We start from the raw sequence: 22,682 nt of genomic DNA on the forward strand, positions 1-22,682 counted from the left end.
GGTGCCACAAATGATGCTGCGGCTGCACAACGAACGAGCATGTCTTGTTGGTGGGTATACTCTGTTTGTCCTGTGTGTTGCGGTATCTTTGGCTCTTACGGCATCTCCTGACCCACTTATTTACATGATGTTTCCATGTAGGGGACTCTGGATATCCCAACATGCCATGGATACTGACACCTCTCCGCAACCCAAGAACAGCTGCAGATCACCGGTACAACAATGCACACGGGCAGACCAGGCGAGTGATTGAGAGGACGTTTGGCCTCCTGAAGAGCCGATTCCGTTGCCTTGACAAGACAGGCGGGTCCCTCCCATATGCACCGGAGAAGGTCTGCAAAATCTTCATCGTGTGCTGCATGCTGCACAACATGGCAGTTGAGAAGGGAGTGCCACTCATCCTGGATCCGGATGAGCAGGAACATCCACCCGTGGAGGATCAAGGGCTTGGTCATGAGGCAAGTGATGAGGAGGAGGAGGAGGATGATATCCGGAGTCAGCTCATACGCAACTTCTTCTCATAATGGTGAGTCACTGGGTATGAGTGTGCAAGCTTGTAGCATTGAGTGGCATGTGTTGCAATGTGTGTGTCCAGCTGACTGAATGCAAAGTGACTTTGATGTGTGTTCTGATGTGTCACTCGAGTGATGATGTCATGCCACCTAGTTTTGCGGAGAGACTTTCTTTGAAATTTGCATGTGTCCAACATTGTTCATGTTTCGTAAATGACCATGTGTGCGGCGAGAATTGTTTTAGGTGACTTGTGTGTCTGTCATTCCCAGGTTTTTGCGCCTGATGTCTGCTCGTGTCATCTTTGTCCTCCTGCTATTCCTCATGAGGATTGCAACGTGTGCTGAATCAGCGTTCGATGCACGGACATGTGGAAATGTCAGTTTAGGTAAGGATTGCAGCAAGGCTTTTTGGTGGTGGTATGGGTTGGGAATGTGTGGGAACTGCTTCTGTGCATGTTGTGGTACCATGCATACATTTCTTCTCACCATGGAGCATATAACATGTAGCATCACTCCCATGACATGATAGTCACCCTTCTTGACAGTCATCTGTAGTGGAGTGTGGAGTCTGATGAAGGCATCAATGTGTGTAAACCTTGCCTCTGAAACATTGCGGATGCTACGGGTGGACATAGTGTAAGTGTGGGACATCACAACAACAGGCTCTATGGGGAATTGCAGCCTCTCCGTGTGCAGCAGGATGTGTTTGGCTCATCCCCTTAACTTGTGTGCCAGTTCATTGAGATTTACAACATCCGTGTTGTGAATGGGGGTCCAGCGTATGTCCCACATGTTATGTCAACTGACCTGTGAGTCTGTTCATATGGATGCATTTCCCTTTGTGTGAGTTTGTGTAATAAAGGTGTTCACCACAATCCAAAGTGCCTCATCTCTGTCACTGCAGATCTCTTGCCAGTTTGCATGCGTCATCTATGGTATAATTGTCAAAGATTGAGCTTATGAGTGTATGTGTACTTCGGCAACATGCATGCAGTTCTTCATGGTTAATAATCTCTATTGTGCATGAAGTACCTGGTTGTGTATGTATTTGTGCAGGTTGCTCCCCACAACGGGACGTCAACACCTGCTGACGGTGTGTCTCCTGTGCGCAGCTCCGCATTTTGTTGCCTGATCCTGTGTCCGTCATTTTTGGTGATTGTTCATACATTTTCTCGGAGTGACCCATGAGTAACCTGACACTCCTTCCTTTACATACACCTGTTGCACTGTGCCTTTCTGACCTCCTTGTCTTTGTGTGCTACTTTTTGCCTAGTTTCTCACCCCTTCCGCCTGTTGCTGCCTCACCTGCAGCACCGCCCAACCGAGTGCCCTGATTCTACAACTCACACGCCACCAAAATGCTCCTCCCTTCCCCCCTCCACCTATTCTTAATGCAGCCAGCAGCTTGTCTGTGCCACAGTTGCGCCAACGCCGTGCCAAAGGCAGGACCGTCTGCGCCTGCAATGTGCACAGTGCACGACCCTCTGGTCCTTCCATGACCCACGCCACACAACAGGCTCATGCTGCAGCCACCTTCCAAGCAATGTCCTCCAGACAATCAACCGCCTGCTATCAGGCAACCCCTAAGCGCACACACGACACCTTCGCATGGTGAGTGTGCAACTCCAACTGCCTACACAGCCCTGCCCCGCCTACAAGACCCTGTCAGAACAACCAGGTCATGTGCCTCCTACTCCACACCCGCTCCGTCCACCAGCACGCCATTAGACTCTGTTACCTCCTCAACACAACAGCCCCACACATCACCTTCATGACAGTAACCTGGTTACAAACATCCTCAGCACACAACTTCTTCATTGCCATATCAGACGGATACAAGATCACCCGCAGGGACGGCACCAACAATCCCGGAGGATGAATTGCAATTTATTCACAAGTACACCCTCAGAGTGACAAATCCGGTTTCGCACCAACCCCCTGGCAACCCTCAGAGTAACACTCATCTACAGATCTCCAGGCCTACATCCACAATTCCGCTAAGCCATCAACACGTACATCTGCACGCACACCCTCACCTCCACAGGCTACATGTGGCTGGGGGCCAGTAACTTCTTGCTGGAGGAGAACCACACCACCATCCATCATTGGTCGATCAACATTGGCATCCACGTCTCCAACAAGCAACACACTGCCCCACACCCCGCTACCGATCCCCCAAAGATGCTTGATGTAAGTCACCACAGACAAGCTGTGTGGGACACTCGAACCAACACCACCGCCACACCCTGCAACCTCACACACTGGATCAGCAACTGATCCAACAATCTTGCCACATTGATGGACTTTCCTGTGAAGCACAACAACAGTTAAGCCACAGGGGACAAGGCAGGCCTACTGGACTCATACAGATCTAGCTGGACTCTTGTGCAAACCTTGCAACACAAAGAACCATCAGTTACCTTACAGCCCTGGAAAACGCCACACACAGCCATCACCATATAATCAGCAAGGACAAGTGGAGATCCTTCAGATAGGGCCGAGGCACCAAAACACACGACATCAAGGAGCTCATCAGCATTGTGAGTGAACTGACAGCAGATCTCCATCCAAAAGACACCCCACCCTTGCAAGGCAGATCAAATCCCTTGCAACTTTCTACCACTGCAAGCTCATGGACATACACGACAGCCTTGGCACACAGAGGCAGACAGCACTATTATCCGCAGGACAAACCCCCCTCAGGTTCTGGATTCCCGTCAGCAGCAAATACACCACCTGGCTCATGTGCACCATCCACTCTGGCTCTCCATCAGGCCCATTCCCACACAACATCTCAACCATATCATTCGCCATCCTTGAAGCCCACGTCCAGCGCGTCATGAATGTCTCCTTTGAGTTTGCCACATTCCATGGGAGCTGGAGGCATGCAGAGAACCAGGCCCTTCTTAAACAACGGACGGCAGTACCGCAGGATCTCCTGGAACAGCACCCTGCTTCTCTACCCAGCAAATGTCATCAGGAAGACACTCAACGAGCAACTGACAAACTTCCTCCACGCAAACAGCTCCAGGCAACCGGCACCAGACCATCTTCCACAGTAATCACACCACTGCAACCGTCATCATTGCCACCACCAACGCCAACTTTGCCCTGCTCAACAATGGTGAGACCACACCCCTTGACCTCTCAACGGCATTCTACACCATGTGCTACCACACTGTCAGCTCACACATCTCCCACACTGGTATCCAGAGGAGGGCCCAGGATTAAATCAACAAGTAGCTCACAAGCAAGGCCCAGGGAGTCGGCCTCCACCCTTCAGCATGTAGTACACTGGGGTCATCTGGCCCATGCCCCAGGGCTCATCTCTCAGCGTGACGATCTTCAATGTCTCCATGACCCCCCTCTCCACCATCACATGCGCACACGACCTCATCATCATCTCGTATGCCATTGACACCCAGCTGCTCCTCACCCTCACCAAAGACCAAGCCACTGCCAGATCCAACCTTCAAAAAGGCATGAGATCTGTTGACGAATGGCTGAACATCAGCCACCTGAGGCTGGACTTGGACAGGACTGAGGTCATCATCTGAGGATTGTCCCCTTATGGCTGGGTCAACTCCTTGTGTCCCACCAGCCTGGGCACCGCACCAGCACCCAGTGGCCACGCACGCAAGCTGGTGTTCATCATGGACTCATCGCTCACAATTACCATGCAACTCAACACCATTTGTACCTCATGCTGCAACACCCTCCGCATGCTGCAACTGATCCACAGATAGATCCACTCCAAGGCAAGACAGACCGTCCCCCAGGTCCACGACACCAGCCGGGTCAACTACAGCACCGCCCTCTACGGAGGAACAACAGCAAAACTGCAGGAGAACTTGTCCACATCCAGGGTGCATCTGCACACCTCATCTTCAACATCCCCCGCCCCAGCCACATCACCGTCCACCTAAGATAGCTACAATGGCTCACTGTCTGCTGCAGGATCACCTTCAGACACCTCAACAACACTCAGGAGGCAGTCCACAACCTCAGACCTAAAACCGACCTTGGACATCTGTCATCCAACACCCCGTTGGCCAAACTCCGTGCAGCCAACCTTGCCCTGGCCACCATTCACCACATCCACAGAACAACTGCATGCAGGAGATAGTTCTCCCACCTCGCAAAACAGACCTGGGACACCCTCCCCGGGCACCTCCACATGACTCATGACCTCTACGCCTTCATGATACTCTTCCAAATTGGTCTGTCCGAGCAGTATTGCAAGCCCCCCCTCAGCAGCTTGAGGCCATCACGGGTGAGTATTGGGCTCCGTGTCTGTATTTAATGATACATTGTGACCCATGTGTGTCCTCGACCAGACTCAGATCCCAGTGTATGGATGGCTGGTGTTAGTTCCACACTCAGGCATACTTTGACATATCCCCACATGTATGTTGTGGACTCATGCTAAATGACTGCAACATAAAATGTCAATTATTCTTTTTTGTATTATAGGGGCGTGATTTGTGCAAAGAAAAAGGTGCAATACAGGGACCATAGAATCCAAAGTTGGGATCCCTGGCATTTGAAGTCAGCAGAGTCCAGACCACAGTGTTTGGCATCATTGGTCAGACTGTGACCAGCAAGTCCATGTGGCAGATGATGTCAGTCAATGAGGTGATGCTATCGCACATGAAGGCCAGGTGCCAGGCCAGGTGACCTGGGAGATGTGGATGGCCCGCTGCCTCTCACGGTCTTTTCCGTGGATGACCCACCTTCCTCGGGGGACCCTCAGATGCAGGCCTTGACGATGATTGGGACGCTCCATCGGACGAATCCTCCTCCTCCTCCCTCCCTGTGGCTGGTGGTGGTCTTCGCCTGGTGGCAAAGGGAGGGTTGCCCATGTTGTTGGCGATCCGACGGAGTGAATGGCTTATGTCCCTTTGCACCGCCAGGAGCTCAACCAGTCTTGCCTCCATCCGTCCTTGGTGTTCTTGTTGACTGGCAAGTTGCTCGGCCTGCTGGTTCTTCATCTCTGTGATGGTCCCCTTTATCTCTGTGAGGGTCCCCACTACCTGGCTGAACTCCCTGGTATCACGCCGGTATGCGTCCATGATGTTGTCTATGTGTGACATACCGGTCCCTTCAGCTGGCTGGTCAGGTTCTCGCCTCCGCCTGCCTACACTCCCACCACCTCTGCCCACACGAGCCTGGGCTGCCGTTGTGGGCACATCGGGTCTACGGGACCCCTGAGGGATGGCAGTGGCGGTGTTGTCTGCCTCCTCCTGGGTGCCCGGCTCAGTTGTTCACTGCAGGCACAGCTCCTCGGTGTCTCCTGGGATGTGGAGGAATGGGGGTGGTGGTTGGCACAGATGTTCCTGAACCAGGTGCTACAGGGGCTTGGACACCAGAGGGTCCAGGCCGGTCGGGGTCATCCGCGGAGTGTTGAGAGGCATCGCTGCCAGTGGGATCAGGTTCCTCCCGAGCCTGGGACTGTGATTCTTCACCCCCATTGTTGGGGGGAGATTCATCACGTTGCCCTGTGTGTGAGAGACACACAATGTTAATGCTGTTTCATGCAACATCCATGTTTCATACACATTCAAGTTGGCACTGTTCCTCCAGGTAGTTGTATGTGCCTAGCATTCTCCTCAATGCCCACTTGTGGATGGGTATGTTGCGGGGGACAGATTGATATGTTCTCCTGAGTCTTTGACATGTAGATTTTTGGCTTGGATGCTTCTTCAGCTATGTATTGGTCTTGTTGTTTTACATGTACATTGTGACAGTGGGTATATCCATTGCCTGTAAGGGGTGTGTGTGACAGGGCCTGCTGGTGGGGCTCCCAGGTGATGTAGCTGTCCCCCCATGGAGAATGCTGCCATGACAGTGAGTGTGAGTTCCTGTCCTAGATATCTGACCTTGTTGTCTTGGTGTTTGTGTTTGCACTGGTCACAGGAGGGCCTTGTGCTGCCTACACCAGGGCCAAGTGTCAGCTATCTGGTCAGTACTTTCCCAATCCCTGTGCATTGCGCTTGGTGCCTGGGTATGTACCTGGGCCATATGGGATGAGGGCAATTGTGTCTGATTTGGAGTTCAACAATGCGTTTTGTGACACCCACCCTCCCAGCATACCGGACATCCATTCTTGGGTTAGTGCTTCGTGTAGCATGGGACATAGCATGGCCTTGCTTTCTCAATGGGGCATACACATAGTAGTGGCATTAGCATTGTTTTTGACTGTGGTTCTGGCCGGTGAGGGCTTGGGGGTAGTTGCGCGCATTTTGTGTAGTTGGGCTGTGGATGCCATTACCCCCATGTTACATAAGTTGTTTGTGTACTCACCAGGCTCTGGAAGTCCTTGAAGTCCATGTACTCCCACCGGCGGAAGCAGGGCCATCACCTTCTCCTCCCAGGGATGGAAATGTACTGGTCTGCCCACCACCTCCAGTGATGTTGCTCTGGGTGTAGTCATCATTCATTTTTCGCTTGACTGACCTCCACAGATCATACCACCTGGCTTGGCATTCAGTCCTGGTCCTTCTGATGGGTGCAACAGCATTCACCCTATAGACGATCCTCTGCCACAGGCATGATTTTTCGCCTATGCTGTTCTGTCTGACCAATGTTCCAAACAGCTGTGGCTCGACTCTGATGACTTCATTGACAAGGATCTCGAGCTCCTCCCTTGTGAACTTTGGATTCTTGTCTGTGGGCATGGTGTGGGGTGAGGGTGTGGATGGTTGTGGGTGTGTGGGTCTGAATGTGAAGGTGTGGGTCAGAATGTGAAGAGGGGGTATGTGTGAAGGAGGTTGTGTGAAGGTGTATATGTTAAGGTGGATGGGTGCAGTTGTTGGTGTGTGCTCTCTAGCTGCAGTGAGTCTGTTGCAAAGGCTCATGGTTTTTGTGTGTGGGCCCTTTTTATTGGTCCATTTGTGGGTGGGCCTCAGTTTGAATTTTTGGTGGGTGTGTTATAAGGGGTGGTTGTGAGTTTGCCCCTCTGTTTGCCTGTTTGGATGTGGCCAGGTCAGTCATTTCCATGTTTTGTGCACTGTAGACGTGTTTTGTGGTGTTGTGCGAGTCGAATAGACCCTCCTTGTGCTGTTTTACAGTGTCTGTGGTTCAGTACGACTCGTTTCGTTGTATTTGCTTTTTTTTGTGTGTGCGACTCGGTCATACGCGACGTTCTCTGCGGTATGAGTCATACTCCAACACGTTCCCAGGGGTGCTACTCGTACAGGGGTACGAGTCGTACAGGCATACACCCCCATGCATTGTGTATGTACGTGCGTACCCCAACATTGCGTATGTACGGTATTACACCAACATTGCGTATGTACGGTGCTACACCAACATTGCGTATGTACGGTGCGTACACCAACATTGCGTATGTATGGTGCTACACCAACATTGCGTATGTACGGTGCTACACCAACATTGCATATGTACGGTGCTACACCAACATTGCGTATGTACAGTTGTACACCAACATTGCTTATGTACGGTGCGTACAACATTGCGTATGTACGGTGCGTACACCAACATTGCGTATGTACGGTGTGTACCCCAACATTGCGTATGTACGGTGCATACCCCAACATTGCGTATGTACGGTGCTACACCAACATTGCGTATGTACTCTACACCAACATTGCGTATGTACGGTGCTCCACCAACATTGCGTATGTACAGTGCGTACACCAACATTGCGTATGTACGGTGCGTACCCCAACATTGCGTATGAACGGTGCTACACCAACATTGCGTATGTACTCTACACCAACATTGCGTATGTACGGTGCGTACACCAACATTGCGATGTTGTTGTAAGGTGCGTACATATGCATGGGGGTGCCTATACGACTCGTGCCCCTGTACGACTCACACCCCGGGAACAACTTTTCCCGGGATACGAGTCGTACAAAGTTCGCTTCGTAGCGGGTAAAGTCATTCCCCGTGTACAGGACGTTTTCCGTACGATTCGTAAATCGGAAAGCCGGTCCGGATCGTACTTGTACGGTCGGACTGTATTTTTACGATTCGCACGGAAAAGTGTCCGGGTCCGTCTCGTACAATTTTCCCGATCCGATTCGTACGGATCAGGCCGATCCGTATGTATTTTTCCCATACGAATCGTACTTCACGGGTCAGACGGGACTTGTACGATTCGTACGGAAAAAATTACGGATACGAGTCATACGGAAAAAAATAATACAGGATCGGAATCGACCCCTAAATGATCATGAACGAAGTGTATTAAACAAAGGACTAACATTCTGTCCAGAGTAACATCACGATCATGTTGACACACGGATTGACATATACAAATTTGTAAGAAGCTGAAATTAGCGAAATTCTTCAGTAAATCAGGACATACAAATCCAGAAAGAGGACCAATACCAACACTGTCGAGTGATCTCACCATTGAAGATATGGCAACCATAAAAACAACATTTGATTTGATACAGGGGAATGATGAAGAAAGTATGACTGAATCCCACATATTGTAGGAGCTAATGATAAATACAAATGCCACTCAGAAAACAGGATTCAAACCAAAATCAAAATTCTGTCCCATGCTGAGTCCAGGCAATAAGATAGATGCCTTTCATGACTTAGTAGTCAATGACTTAGAGGCCATCAGAAAAACAACTAACAAAAAGAAAAAAGAAAATGTAAGTAAAATGGAGAACCAAGCATTGGAAAATCTAATGGGGAATGCGAACCTAATAATAAAACCTGCAGACAAGGGGGGCAACATTGTCCTCCTAAACAAAAAGGACTATATTGATGAAGCCTTAAGACAATAAGAGGACAACAATAACTATGCCAAACTAACCATGAATCCAATAAATAATCTAACTCTGGATTTGGAATCAAGAATCAAAAGTTGGCACCAAGAAGGACTAATATCTGATGAAGAGGCAACATTTCTCAAAAATGAAAGTCCAGTGATGCTCACAATGTATTTTTTGCCAAAAATACACAAAACTCTAATAAATCCTCCAGGTAGACTGATCATTTCAAGTTGTAATTCACTATATGATAATGTTTCCACATATGTAGATTTCTTTCTAAATCCCATTGTCATGAACTTAAGCTCCTACATACAAGATACAGGAGACTTTTTGAGAATCCTATCCAATATGGGGTGGCAAGAAGGATTTTATCTAGCTACCATTGATGTGGTATCGCTATATACATCTATAAGTCATAAAGAAGGAATGAAGGCTATCAGTTACTTCTTAAAACAACTGAATATACACCAACTATAACATTCACAAATGCTTGAAGAAATGATATCATTATGCCTGAGGAACAATGTTTTCATCTTTGATAACCAAATCTATTCTCAGATCTGTGGATGTGCCATGGGAGTCTCATTCTCTCCAAGCTATGCCAACCTGACCATGGGTTGGTGGGATAAACACATAGCTTGGAGAGAAGAGAATGAATAATTCACTGCCAAAACTGAACTTTGGTTGTGCTTTATAGATGATCTTTTTCTCATTTGGAGTGGAAGTAAAGAAGAATTCAAAAACTATATGATCATCCTGAACGACAATGATGAAGGACTTCAATTCACTTATAACATCAGCAACAAAGAAGTTCAGTTCTTGTATATAACAGTATACATAGAGCACAATCAAATGAAAACAAAAGTTTTCAGAAAACCAACTGTGACAAACTCTATATTACATGGGAAAAGCTTCCACCCTCAACACCTAAAAAAAAGTATCCCCTACGGGGAATTTATAAGGATGAAATGCAACTGCTCAGACAAGGAAGTAATGGAAAAAACATATCAAGAAAGTGAAAGGTGATTCTTGCAAAGAGGCTACAGATACCAAGATGTAAAACAAGAACAGGACAAAGCAAGAGCTATAACAAGAGCAAGTACATTGTCTAGGCAAGAAACAAAAAGTGAAGACAATAAAATTAGACGTATTCAAACATACGGTAAGGAAAATTATCAGATTGTCAACATCCTGAAAAACTTTTGGCACATCATCAAGAAGGATCCTGAATTAAAGGACAAAATTGGTGAAACACCAGATATTTCGTACCGAAAATCACCATCACTAAAAGAAAAACTAGTCAAGAGCCACATGACATCTAGCAAAAAGACTGACTGGCTAAGAGACAAAAAAAAGGATTTGTACACTGCAATAAATGCAAGGCCTGCAAAATAGGGAAGAATACACAAGTGGTAACAGACTTCATGGGGAAACCCTTTAAGATCATGGAAAGAATCATATGCAACACAACGTATATGGTATATGTCATCAACTGCCACTGCGCACTCCAATACATAGGAAGTACAATTTTCCCTTTAAAAAAACGAATTCTCGAACATCTGAGAGCAATTCATAATAATAACATCAATTATGCAATTGCAAAACATCTGAAAACTCACAATAAGAAATCTTGGAAAGATATAAAATATTACGGACTGGCAACAATCCCAAAGAACGAGAGAGGGGGCAACAGAACCCTAAAATTGCGGAGATTGGAATCAAAAATGATAATTCGATTCAAAACCAAGACCCCTTATGGTCTGAATGCGGACAAAGAACTGTATGTTCATTTGTGAAAACTGCGCAAAGCAATTGCTGAGCCAAATAGTGAACCTTCTGCAACCTGAAAGCGACATTAGCCCATAATGTGGGGGCACTTAGCCATTATTGATGTCCTAAAGTTGTTATATGTGACGACAACCGTAACAATAACAAAAAGATGAATCAAAGTGGTATCTTTTGATACTAATCAAAGGAACAGAACATTAAAACTGATGTAATCAAAGATAAGAACGAAATAACAACTAATGAATGTCCAAAGAACATTGTTATTCTCAATAAAGCATGAGATTTAAAAAATACAAAAAGAAGCTGAATGTTCAACCGAATGAATAGAGAACAGAAAAATGCAAAAGGATTGGGAATACGCTGACAATAACCAATATGAAGATCATTCAGCATGAAGTCTCGCAGGCAATATATGAACATTATTAAAACTATTCACTGAAAAAAACATAGGTTTCAGGGATGTTATAGTTAGGAATTAGCATATAAAAAAACCTTTGAAATTCACTGAAACAAACATAGGTTTCAGGGACATTATAGTTAGTTGGGCATTTCACTTGTTCAAAACCAGTGAAATTCGGCTGTTATAGTTAGTTGAGCTAACTATAACTCGCGCCCCCACAATGCACTGCTGATGACATCACATATTACATCATTCATGACAAGGTCAGTGATTCACTGATGACATCTCAAATGACATCCCTAATGACATCACTGATGACATCATCCATGTGATAACCTGATGCACCTCCTCACACCCTAATATAACCTTTCATACACCCACTCTAAAATACAGACTACCATTTTCGAAATCATAGACACAGCTATACCAGATACTACATACCCACTAATTGATTCCTAGGTCTACACACATGTCCACTCATTCACCCATACACTCACTCATACATGCAGTCATTTATCAATACAACACTATCATTTGCACTCATATACCTATAAAGACACTCACACATCGTCACTCATCCATAGAATTACTCACACACCTAGTCAATCATGCAAAGAATCATTCACACTCCCATTTACTCACCTATACAGTTGTATACACACCACCTCACTAATTCATACAGATACTAATATATACTTACACTCTTATACAATCACTGATACAAGCACACACTCATCCATACAGCCACTCTCACAATCACTCACTCTCACATCAGCAGTGCATTGCAGGGGCACAAGTTATAGTTAGCTCAACTAACTATAACAAATGAATTTCTCTGGTTTTGTACAAGTGAATTGTCCAACTAACTATAACGTCCCTGAAACCAGTGGTTTTTTCAGTGAATTTCTAAGGATTTTTAAATGCTAATTTCTAACTATAACGTCCCAGAAACCTTTGGTTTCTTCAGTGAAAAAAAAAAAATATATATATATATAGACTTTTGTTTTATATTATCTTCCAAGATTTCTCCCTGGGCCGCGTGAAAAGATCTTGCACTTACCGGAGCATTTGGCTGCCAGTGTGCTGCATTGTGGTATCGGCAGTCCACAAATTCGAACTGCTGTTTGACTGCTGCAATGAAACATGGCTCAGGTGAGCGCCCCACCACCAAGGGAGGAGGCGCCTATATAAAGATACTAAAATGGGAACTTTGGTGAAAAGATGATGGCATCTGGTGAAGGCAGACCGCCGAAACGCGTTATGCCTAATTCTTTTAATAAATTTCCTTGAAGCCCCGCTGTGTTTCTTGATCTACTCGGAAAGGGAGGAGATTTGTTTGGTACATTTCAGCGTGTTTGCCAGTGACACGCACAAGGAACCCTTCCGCTCAAGAGGTCACGACGTACATTGGCAAAAGAATGGACAGTTCACCGAGGGATCGGTTTGCCGTGACCCGCCCCCCGACCCCTTGGAACGGAGAAGCTACCGGCATTTGCGGGTCCATGACTGCATGGAGGGTCGTGGTCATTGTACACGCGTCCCTAGTCTCGTTTCAAAAGGGAACAGTGTGCTGGAAGTAGGGGACAAAGAGACTTTTGTTTTATATTATCTTCCAAGATTTCTCCCTGGGCCGCGTGAAAAGATCTTGCACTTACCGGAGCATTTGGCTGCCAGCGTGCTGCATTGTGGTATCGGCAGTCCACAAATTCGAACTGCCGTTTGACTGCTGCAATGAAACATGGCTCAGGTGAGCGCCCCACCACCAAGGGAGGAAGCGCCTATATAAAGATACTAAAATGGGAACTTTGGTGAAAAGATGATGGCATCTGATGAAGGCAGACCGCCGAAACGCGTTATGCCTAATTCTTTTAATAAAAGTCCTTGAAGCCCCGCTGTGTCTCTTGATCTTCTCGGAAAGGGAGGAGATTTGTCTGAGATATATATATATATATATATATATATATATCAAACATCACCAAGTTGCCTGCTGTGGAAGACGCCGCACCACAGGTAAGTATTTGCCAAAATCTGTTTATTGATGGAAGCAGCAGCGTGAATCACAACTTAGTCCACCAAATTCAAAAGTCCATTTCCGACGCGTTTCGTGTATCACTTCCTCAGGGGCATAGGGCTTGAAGGCAACAGCAAGGCATTTTTGGCGGCATCTTTTTGAATTCCAAACACCCCGCCTCAGTGGGCGTGGCCCTCGAAGTGGCCTGCTGGTACTTGTAGTGCCCACCTTCTTCCTCTAGTGAGTTGCTTGCTGTTGGCAATCAGAATCAATGACATCACAGTGGATCGTGGCACCAGATTGTAGTTCACTGCCAACGCTTGTATTCCCCTCAAAAGTGGGCACTACAAGTACCAGCAGGCCACTTCGAGGGCCACGCCCACTGAGGCGGGGTGTTTGGAATTCAAAAAGATGCCGCCAAAAATGCCTTGCTGTTGCCTTCAAGCCCTATGCCCCTGAGGAAGTGATACACGAAACGCGTCGGGAATGGACTTTTGAATTTGGTGGACTAAGTTGTGATTCACGCTGCTGTTTCCATCAATAAACAGATTTTGGCAAATACTTACCTGTGGTGCGGCGTCTTCCACAGCAGGCAACTTGGTGATGTTTGATGTTTAGCGGCTAGCCTGAGCCGCGGAAGACGACCCGATGCTGTTTACAGCATTCCTGCGAACCCGTCAACCGGCGGATTTGCTAATGGCACGGGTGCCGTTTTTGAGGGGAATACAAGCGTTGGCAGTGAACTACAATCTGGTGCCACGATCCACTGTGATGTCATTGATTCTGATTGCCAACAGCAAGCAACTCACTAGAGGAAGAAGGTGGGCACTACAAGTACCAGCAGGCCACTTCGAGGGCCACGCCCACTGAGGCGGGGTGTTTGGAATTCAAAAAGATGCCGCCAAAAATGCCTTGCTGTTGCCTTCAAGCCCTATGCCCCTGAGGAAGTGATACACGAAACGCGTCGGGAATGGACTTTTGAATTTGGTGGACTAAGTTGTGATTCACCCTGCTGCTTCCATCAATAAACAGATTTTGGCAAATACTTACCTGTGGTGCGGCGTCTTCCACAGCAGGCAACTTGGTGATGTTTGATGTTTAGCGGCTAGCCTGAGCCGCGGAAGACGACCCGATGCTGTTTACAGCATTCCTGCGAACCCGTCAACCGGCGGATTTGCTAATGGCACGGGTGCCGTTTTTGAGGGGAATACAAGCGTTGGCAGTGAACTACAATCTGGTGCCACGATCCACTGTGATGTCATTGATTCTGATTGCCAACAGCAAGCAACTCACTAGAGGAAGAAGGTGGGCACTACAAGTACCAGCAGGCCACTTCGAGGGCCACGCCCACTGAGGCGGGGTGTTTGGAATTCAAAAAGATGCCGCCAAAAACGCCTTGCTGTTACCTTCAAGCCCTATGCCCCTGAGGAAGTGATACACGAAACGCGTCGGGAATGGACTTTTGAATTTGGTGGACTAAGTTGTGATTCACGCTGCTGCTTCCATCAATAAACAGATTTTGGCAAATACTTACCTGTGGTGCGGCGTCTTCCACAGCAGGCAACTTGGTGATGTTTGATGTTTAGCGGCTAGCCTGAGCCGCGGAAGACGACCCGATGCTGTTTACAGCATTCCTGCAAACCCGTCAACCGGCGGATTTGCTAATGGCACGGGTGCCGTTTTTGAGGGGAATACAAGCGTTGGCAGTGAACTACAATCTGGTGCCACGATCCACTGTGATGTCATTGATTCTGATTGCCAACAGCAAGCAACTCACTAGAGGAAGAAGGTGGGCACTACAAGTACCAGCAGGCCACTTCGAGGGCCACGCCCACTGAGGCGGGGTGTTTGGAATTCAAAAAGATGCCGCCAAAAACGCCTTGCTGTTACCTTCAAGCCCTATGCCCCTGAGGAAGTGATACACGAAACGCGTCGGGAATGGACTTTTGAATTTGGTGGACTAAGTTGTGATTCACGCTGCTGCTTCCATCAATAAACAGATTTTGGCAAATACTTACCTGTGGTGCGGCGTCTTCCACAGCAGGCAACTTGGTGATGTTTGATGTTTAGCGGCTAGCCTGAGCCGCGGAAGACGACCCGATGCTGTTTACAGCATTCCTGCAAACCCGTCAACCGGCGGATTTGCTAATGGCACGGGTGCCGTTTTTGAGGGGAATACAAGCGTTGGCAGTGAACTACAATCTGGTGCCACGATCCACTGTGATGTCATTGATTCTGATTGCCAACAGCAAGCAACTCACTAGAGGAAGAAGGTGGGCACTACAAGTACCAGCAGGCCACTTCGAGGGCCACGCCCACTGAGGCGGGGTGTTTGGAATTAAAAAAGATGCCGCCAAAAATGCCTTGCTGTTGCCTTCAAGCCCTATGCCCCTGAGGAAGTGATACACGAAATGCGTCGGGAATGGACTTTTGAATTTGGTGGACTAAGTTGTGATTCACGCTGCTGCTTCCATCAATAAACAGATTTTGGCAAATAATTACCTGTGGTGCGGCGTCTTCCACAGCAGGCAACTTGGTGATGTTTGATATATATATATATATATAAATATATATATATATATATATATATATATATATATATATATATATATATATATATATATATATATATATTATCTACTGGCGGTCGCCAGTAGATAGTTATAGTTAGGACCGTGTTTCCATAGGAAATCCGCAACATTCTATTTGGAATAACTTTGGCGCCGGTTAACGAATCATTGCAAAATTATCGAAATAGGTGGGGCGCTCTGCTCCGCTCCTTCCCTGAAAGTCTCGGGGGGATTCGTCAAGCGGGGGCTGAGAAAAAGGGGGGGTCCCAAAACGCGTTTTCCCCATGCATTTTTCCATAGGACCTTTAGTCCGAGCTACAGCCCGAACGGCTGAACAGAATTACTTGTAATTTGGCAGAGAGGTAGTCCGCAGGTCAGGGATGTGCCTTTTGAAGGTCTCGTGTAAATCTGTTCAGTATTTCCTGAGAAAATAGCATTTGAATCAATATATATATCTATGGGCGCGCTCCGAGCGCGTACCGTAAGCTTACCGTACGCGCACGCTGCCGTGCGCGAGCGCGATTCTGTTTGGTTGTTAGATCTCAGTAAACATTCGAATCGGTCGAAACCAGGAAGTGTCGGCCGCCATTTTGTCTCTCGCAGTCTGAGGGGGTGAAAAACAAAGGTGGATAACGTGAAAAGGGGGCAGGCTGGACAGTTCCTGACCCCCTAGCCTTTGTCAGGGGGTCCCAGAAGGACCCCCAAGGGCAAAAAATTAATTTTAATTTTTTTTTCAAAAAATCGCCGAATGCGCGCAGCATACGCGTACGGCGTAAACGGAGAAATTCCGCGAGGTAAAATTCCGCGAACTTCGCGTAATTACACGTACCATACGCGCACGGCAAAAAAAAAAATTCAAAAAGGAAAGCTTAAAAAAAAAAAAAAAAAATTGTGAGGTAAGGTTGGCTCTTAAAAGAGCCGTTGGGTTAATACAGGGATGGAGGAAAGAAAGAATGGGAATATTATGAACGTCTACAAACGTGCTGGTCTATCTTATTGTTAATAAGGGAAACACTGGTCTCCCCAAAAACAATAAGACCACAACACCTTGTACACCTCATTGCAACCCTCCCAAATCGAGGGTTAACGTCCAGAGGAGCAGAAGAAGGTGATGCTCCCACCTCAGAGGAAGGGCTCAGCTGAGCTGCCGATGATGTACTCGGCTGAGCTTCTGAGGTTGGGCTCTGGTGACTTACTGAAGAGTTTTCTCCAGTATGTCGAGCAAAGGTCCTGGGATGTCTATCCCTAAGGTGTCTCATCATAGAGTGATTTCCAAAGGAATACTTCTTCCTTGGATTTCCTCTTGATAAAACACGGTCACAAAGTGTGCAAGTGACCAATGGAGCATTGACCTTTTTCTCCCCCTCTGGAAAAGTAAAATACTCGCATACAAAAGAATTCTTTTGTTTCCTCCTTCTCTGGATGATGGTGGTGCTGCTAGCCTCACTCTCAGAAGAGGTCTGCTGTTCTGCCATTGTATCTCAATGTCAATTCAGCTCCTTCTCCTAGGGGATCTCAAGCAGTAATGAGGGGAATGGGTGTGGTGTGGGAAGTTTCTGGAACTGAAAGTAGTTTCAACCAATGAAAAGTGTTCTTTGTGGATCACATGACCTACCGTTCGCGCTCCGTAAGCTTACGGTACGCGCTCGGAAACAAGTACGCATGCGCGAACGTGACGCTTACGGAGCGCTTACGGAGCGCGTACGTAAGATGCACTCGCGCATGCGCATTACACGCCCCTGCGTAACCGCGACGTTGCTTCCGCGTGTACGCGTACGTCACGTACGTATCACGTAAGCGCGCTGTACTTATGACGTGTGGAGCGCGTAGCGTCAGCTTACCGTACGCGCATCGTATCACGTAAGCGCACCGTACTTATGACGTACGGAGCGCGTAGCCTCAGCTTACCGTACGCGCACGGAAAAAATTAACCATTCCATAATGCAGGATATAGTACATATATTATTTTATACATAGGTTTACCAAAAATGTCAAAAAAAATTTGCATTTAAAAAACCGTACAAATTCACTGAAAAAACCATAGGTTTCACACACGTTATAGTTAGGAATTAGCATTTAAAAAACCTTGCAAATTCACTGAAAAAACCATAGGTTTCACACATGTTATAGTTAGCTGGACATTTCACTCATAAAAAACCAATGAAATTCCCCCGTTATAGTTAGTGCAGGCAACTATAACTCACGCGACCGCAATCCTCTGCTGATGATGTCAGATATTACATCACTGATGACATATGTGTCTTTATGAAAAATAAATATTTGTAATATATGTATAGCTAAAGATTAATGGAAGAAGACATGGGTAATTAAGTGTCTAAATACAGTGATGTAATATCTGACATCATCAGCAGAGGATTGCGGTCGCGTGAGTTATAGTTGCCTGCACTAACTATAACGGGGGAATTTCATTGGTTTTTTATGAGTGAAATGTCCAGCTAACTATAACATGTGTGAAACCTATGGTTTTTTCAGTGAATATATATATATATATATATATATATATATATATATATATATATATATATATATATATATACATATATAGACAAAATCCTGAACTCCCCAATACAACAAAGGGAGCTGAAGGCAGGTAAGGACCTCTTCACCATGCACAATGCTGACGTCCAAGAGTAAAGACAGCAAACGATTCCAAATTTTCAATTCTGACGTTTAATTCATTAGTCAGACAAGTGTCCGCCTCAGACGCGTTTCGATCGCCTCCGCGATCTTGATCACCTGACGCGCTGGTGCCGGACCATCCAATTTAAAATCAGATTCACCCAATCATGATGCTCAGTGTTAATAGACATAACTGAAATACTACAACTTAGAGTATGTTTCCTTAAAGAAATGCCGTCAATCAGTCAGAAACAAAAGTGACCGGGTTAATGAATCAAATTAATACATAAAATGCAACAAAGCAGTTCATAGCAAATGAAATACAGGGCAAGTGCCCCTAAGTGCTGGAATGCTAATTTTCAAATCATAACCACGGCCTACATGTTTCAGAAAGAAGCAACACCAATAATTCATTTTTTAGATCTAAATATAACACACTCTAATAAAAGAAAGTGAAGAAAAAATTAAAAGTTAAAAAGCATAAATGGGGGAAAAAATTTTTATTAAATACAAAAAAGGAAGTGAGAAAAAAAGACTCAAGCAAGAAGCATTGGAGTGAATACTCACACTGTAAGAAACTGCCAGTAACAAAGAAACCGCTAATTAAAGTTGTAAGTGCTGTTGGAATAACTACATTCAGAATGAAGATAGAAGAACCCAAATGAAACATATTTTACAGAAAATTATGCAAATCCTCACTTGTGTTCATCCCATTGGGCATCTTAGTATCTAATAACAAGATGAAGGAGGATTCTAACTGGCGTAATTGTTTTTCTCTGTTGCCCCCCCGAAGTGAAGGTGGTACCGCCCCAATCACAAAGTATGTTAGGTCACTGACCTTGTTGGCATGGATGGCTTTGAAGTGACGTGCAACGGGATATGTGGGGTCCGAGTTGACAATCGCACGAAGATGTTGTAAAATGCGATTGAAAACCGGTAGTTTGGTACTCCCCACATATCTCAAGTGACAGGTGCACTCCAACACGTAAACCGCAAAGTCAGTGCGGCACGTGAAATGTTGTTTGATTTGTACCGGAACGTTGCTAAATGCAGTGCAATATTCAGAAACATTGATTCCGAATTTGCACGCACGGCATGAGGCACATTTGAAAAAGCCAAAACGTGTTAGCCACGTGGTCTTTTCCGTGACTTCAGGATTAGATTTGACCAACGCATCCCTCATTGAGGGTGCTCTCCTGAAAGTGATGTTGGGTAGATTGGGCAGTAAAAACTTCAGAGTCATATCGGTTAAAACAATAGGCCAGTGCTTGTAAATAATATGTCGCAGGCTTTTGTGTTGTTTACAAAACGTGGTAATAAGTCTGATAGGTTGAATGACCTCTGTGTCCACCTCCAAACTAAGACTAATAGTTTGAGGTTGTCTGGTATTAAGGCAGATTTCCCGAGAACAAAGATTAGCTTTGTCAAGGGCTTTTTTAAGGTTGTCCGGTTTGTACCCACGGGCAAGGAACCGATTGGTAGCCTCCTGTTGGCATTGTTCTAAATCACATTGACGGCTACATATGCGACGTAGACGGAGATATTCCCCGTAGGGTATGCTACGTATGAGATGTGGTGGGTGTGCACTGCTGGCATGTAAGATAGAATTGCCAGCAGTGGCTTTCCTATGAAGTTTAGTTTCTATGTGTTGGTCCATAATGAACACTTCCACATCCAGGAACTCCACCCTCTCAGTGCTAATAGTAGCCGTAAATTGTAAATTCATTGTATTGTTGTTGATAGAAGCTACAAATGAGGAGGCCTCCTCTTTGGAACCTTCCCAGACGATAAAAATATCGTCTATATATCGGCCATAATACCGGATGTGTGCATCCCATATGTCTTTGTGGTCGGCCCTGAGGACATGTTCCTCCCACCAACCAACCAGAAGGCAGGCATAGGTTGGAGAGAAACATGCCCCCATAGCCACACCCCTCAACTGTTTGTATAGTACTTTATTGAACAAAAATAGGTTGTTATTGAGACAAAGTTCAATCATTTGAAGGAGCATGGTGTTGTGGTCTTTGAAATTAATGGAACGGGAATCTAAAAAATGTTTGACAGCATTTAACCCTTGAGAATGTAAAATACTGGTGTAAAGGGAGGCTATGTCAAGTGTAATTAGAACAAAAGTGGATTGCCAACCAATTGCCTTGATTTTAGTTAAAAAATCCCCAGTATCCTTGATGAAGGACGGCAAAGCGGTCATATGAGGTTGGAGAAAGTAATCCACATATTTCGACATAGCTTCCAAAAGGTTATTCCGTGCAGAGATAATGGGTCTGCCTGGTACCGGGTGAATACCCTTATGGACCTTAGGAATAAAGTAAAGGGTAGCTGTGGTTGGAAAATCATTTTTAAGGAACAGATATTCATTCTTTGACAAGAGTCCCATTCTTTTCCATTGTGCTAATAGGGAGGACACAGATTTTTTAATTTCACCCAAATGATCTCGACCTACTTTACTGTAACAATTAGTGTCGGACAGATGGCGTTGTGCCTCTTGTAAGTAATCATCTTTGGGCCAGAGAACTATGTTACCGCCCTTATCAGCACCCATCACCACAATTTGACCATTCCCACGAATTTTCTTGATCAGCGCCCAATAATTTCTCAATTTTGCATTTATTTGTCTACATTTGGAATAAGTGGACAGATTAAGACTTTTGAGGTCACTGATTACCATGTCACTGAACACATCAACAGAGTCCTTGGACATAATCGGATAAAAACTTGAAGGAGGACGAAATGGACTGGCAGCCGCCAATCCTGTGTTGATTCCTTCCAGTTGTTCAGCTACAGTACCAGATATAGTAAAGTCCGAACTTTCCTTAGCCAAGGATTGCATAATTTGAAGTGTATCAGAGTCCCGAACTTGTAGTGAATCCAACAACAAATCAGATGAGGTGGCCATGTTCATAGGTTTATTCAATTGGAAGAATTTCTTGAGCTTAATTTTTCGAATGAACTTGTAAATATCTATGCGAGACTGTTTGTATGAGAAATTGGACTCCGGACAGAATGATAGCCCCAATTTTAACAGTTGTTGCTCAGCATTTGATAACACAATGTCCGTCAAGTTGATAATTGTGTTATCCTGTGGTTCTAGCGTTTCCATCTCCGTCCTCCTCTGCCCCTGCTTGATGGTTTTGAGGCGACATTGGCGCCTCTCTCTCCGCCGTTTACTGCGGTTGATTGATTTTGAGGATTTCTGGGGCGGAGGGTTGCACGCCTGTCCATAGTTAAAAAATTAAGCTCCTCTCCCAAAGTATGTCTGATGGCTACTGTACTAGATGTGACCCCTGTACTGGGACCTTCATCCGAGTCACCACTAGTGAGAGAATTGACATCAGAGTCCACTGGAGTACTTGAGTTATCATTGCTAACATTATCACGATTTCCTTGGACTTGCTCCGTGAGGGCTTTCCTTTTTACGTTGTCGAATTTATGGGAAAACGTGAAAACCCTTCCCGCCAGATAGTCGTCACGGTCCCTGGCGAACTTGAAGGCTTTGCGGGTTTTGATGGTCTCTTCATAATGTTGTAATTTGTTAACTATCGAAACTCTGCCTTTAGCAATGGTATCCTTCTGGTCATGAGCATCAAGAATTTGGTTTAATTCGTTAATCTCTTTAAGAATCCTCTCTCTGTCAATCATAGCGTACTTGATCAAGATGTGAACCATGTTCATAGAGGCTTGGAGATTATTCGTGGCCCATTCAGAAAGCATCTCAGGGTGCGGATTTTCATACGATGGTGCAATCATGACTCGCAACCCCCGTGGCACCCTGCCTACATCACGATACTTCTCAAGGGACTTGCTCTCCCACCATTTGGATAACTCGGTTTTCTGAAGTTTCTCCAATTTCCTCAGTAAACTTCTAACATCGTTTGTATTCCCCTCATGGGTTAGCGATTCTTTTGTAACATTGGCAGTCGGTAAATCAACAAATAACGCTTCTGCTGCAGCCTCCCGGTCACGCAGCGCGTCCTGGGCTGACATTGC

Source organism: Triturus cristatus, chromosome 5_1, assembly GCF_964204655.1.
Source record: "Triturus cristatus chromosome 5_1, aTriCri1.1, whole genome shotgun sequence".
NCBI lineage: Eukaryota > Metazoa > Chordata > Amphibia > Caudata > Salamandridae > Triturus > Triturus cristatus.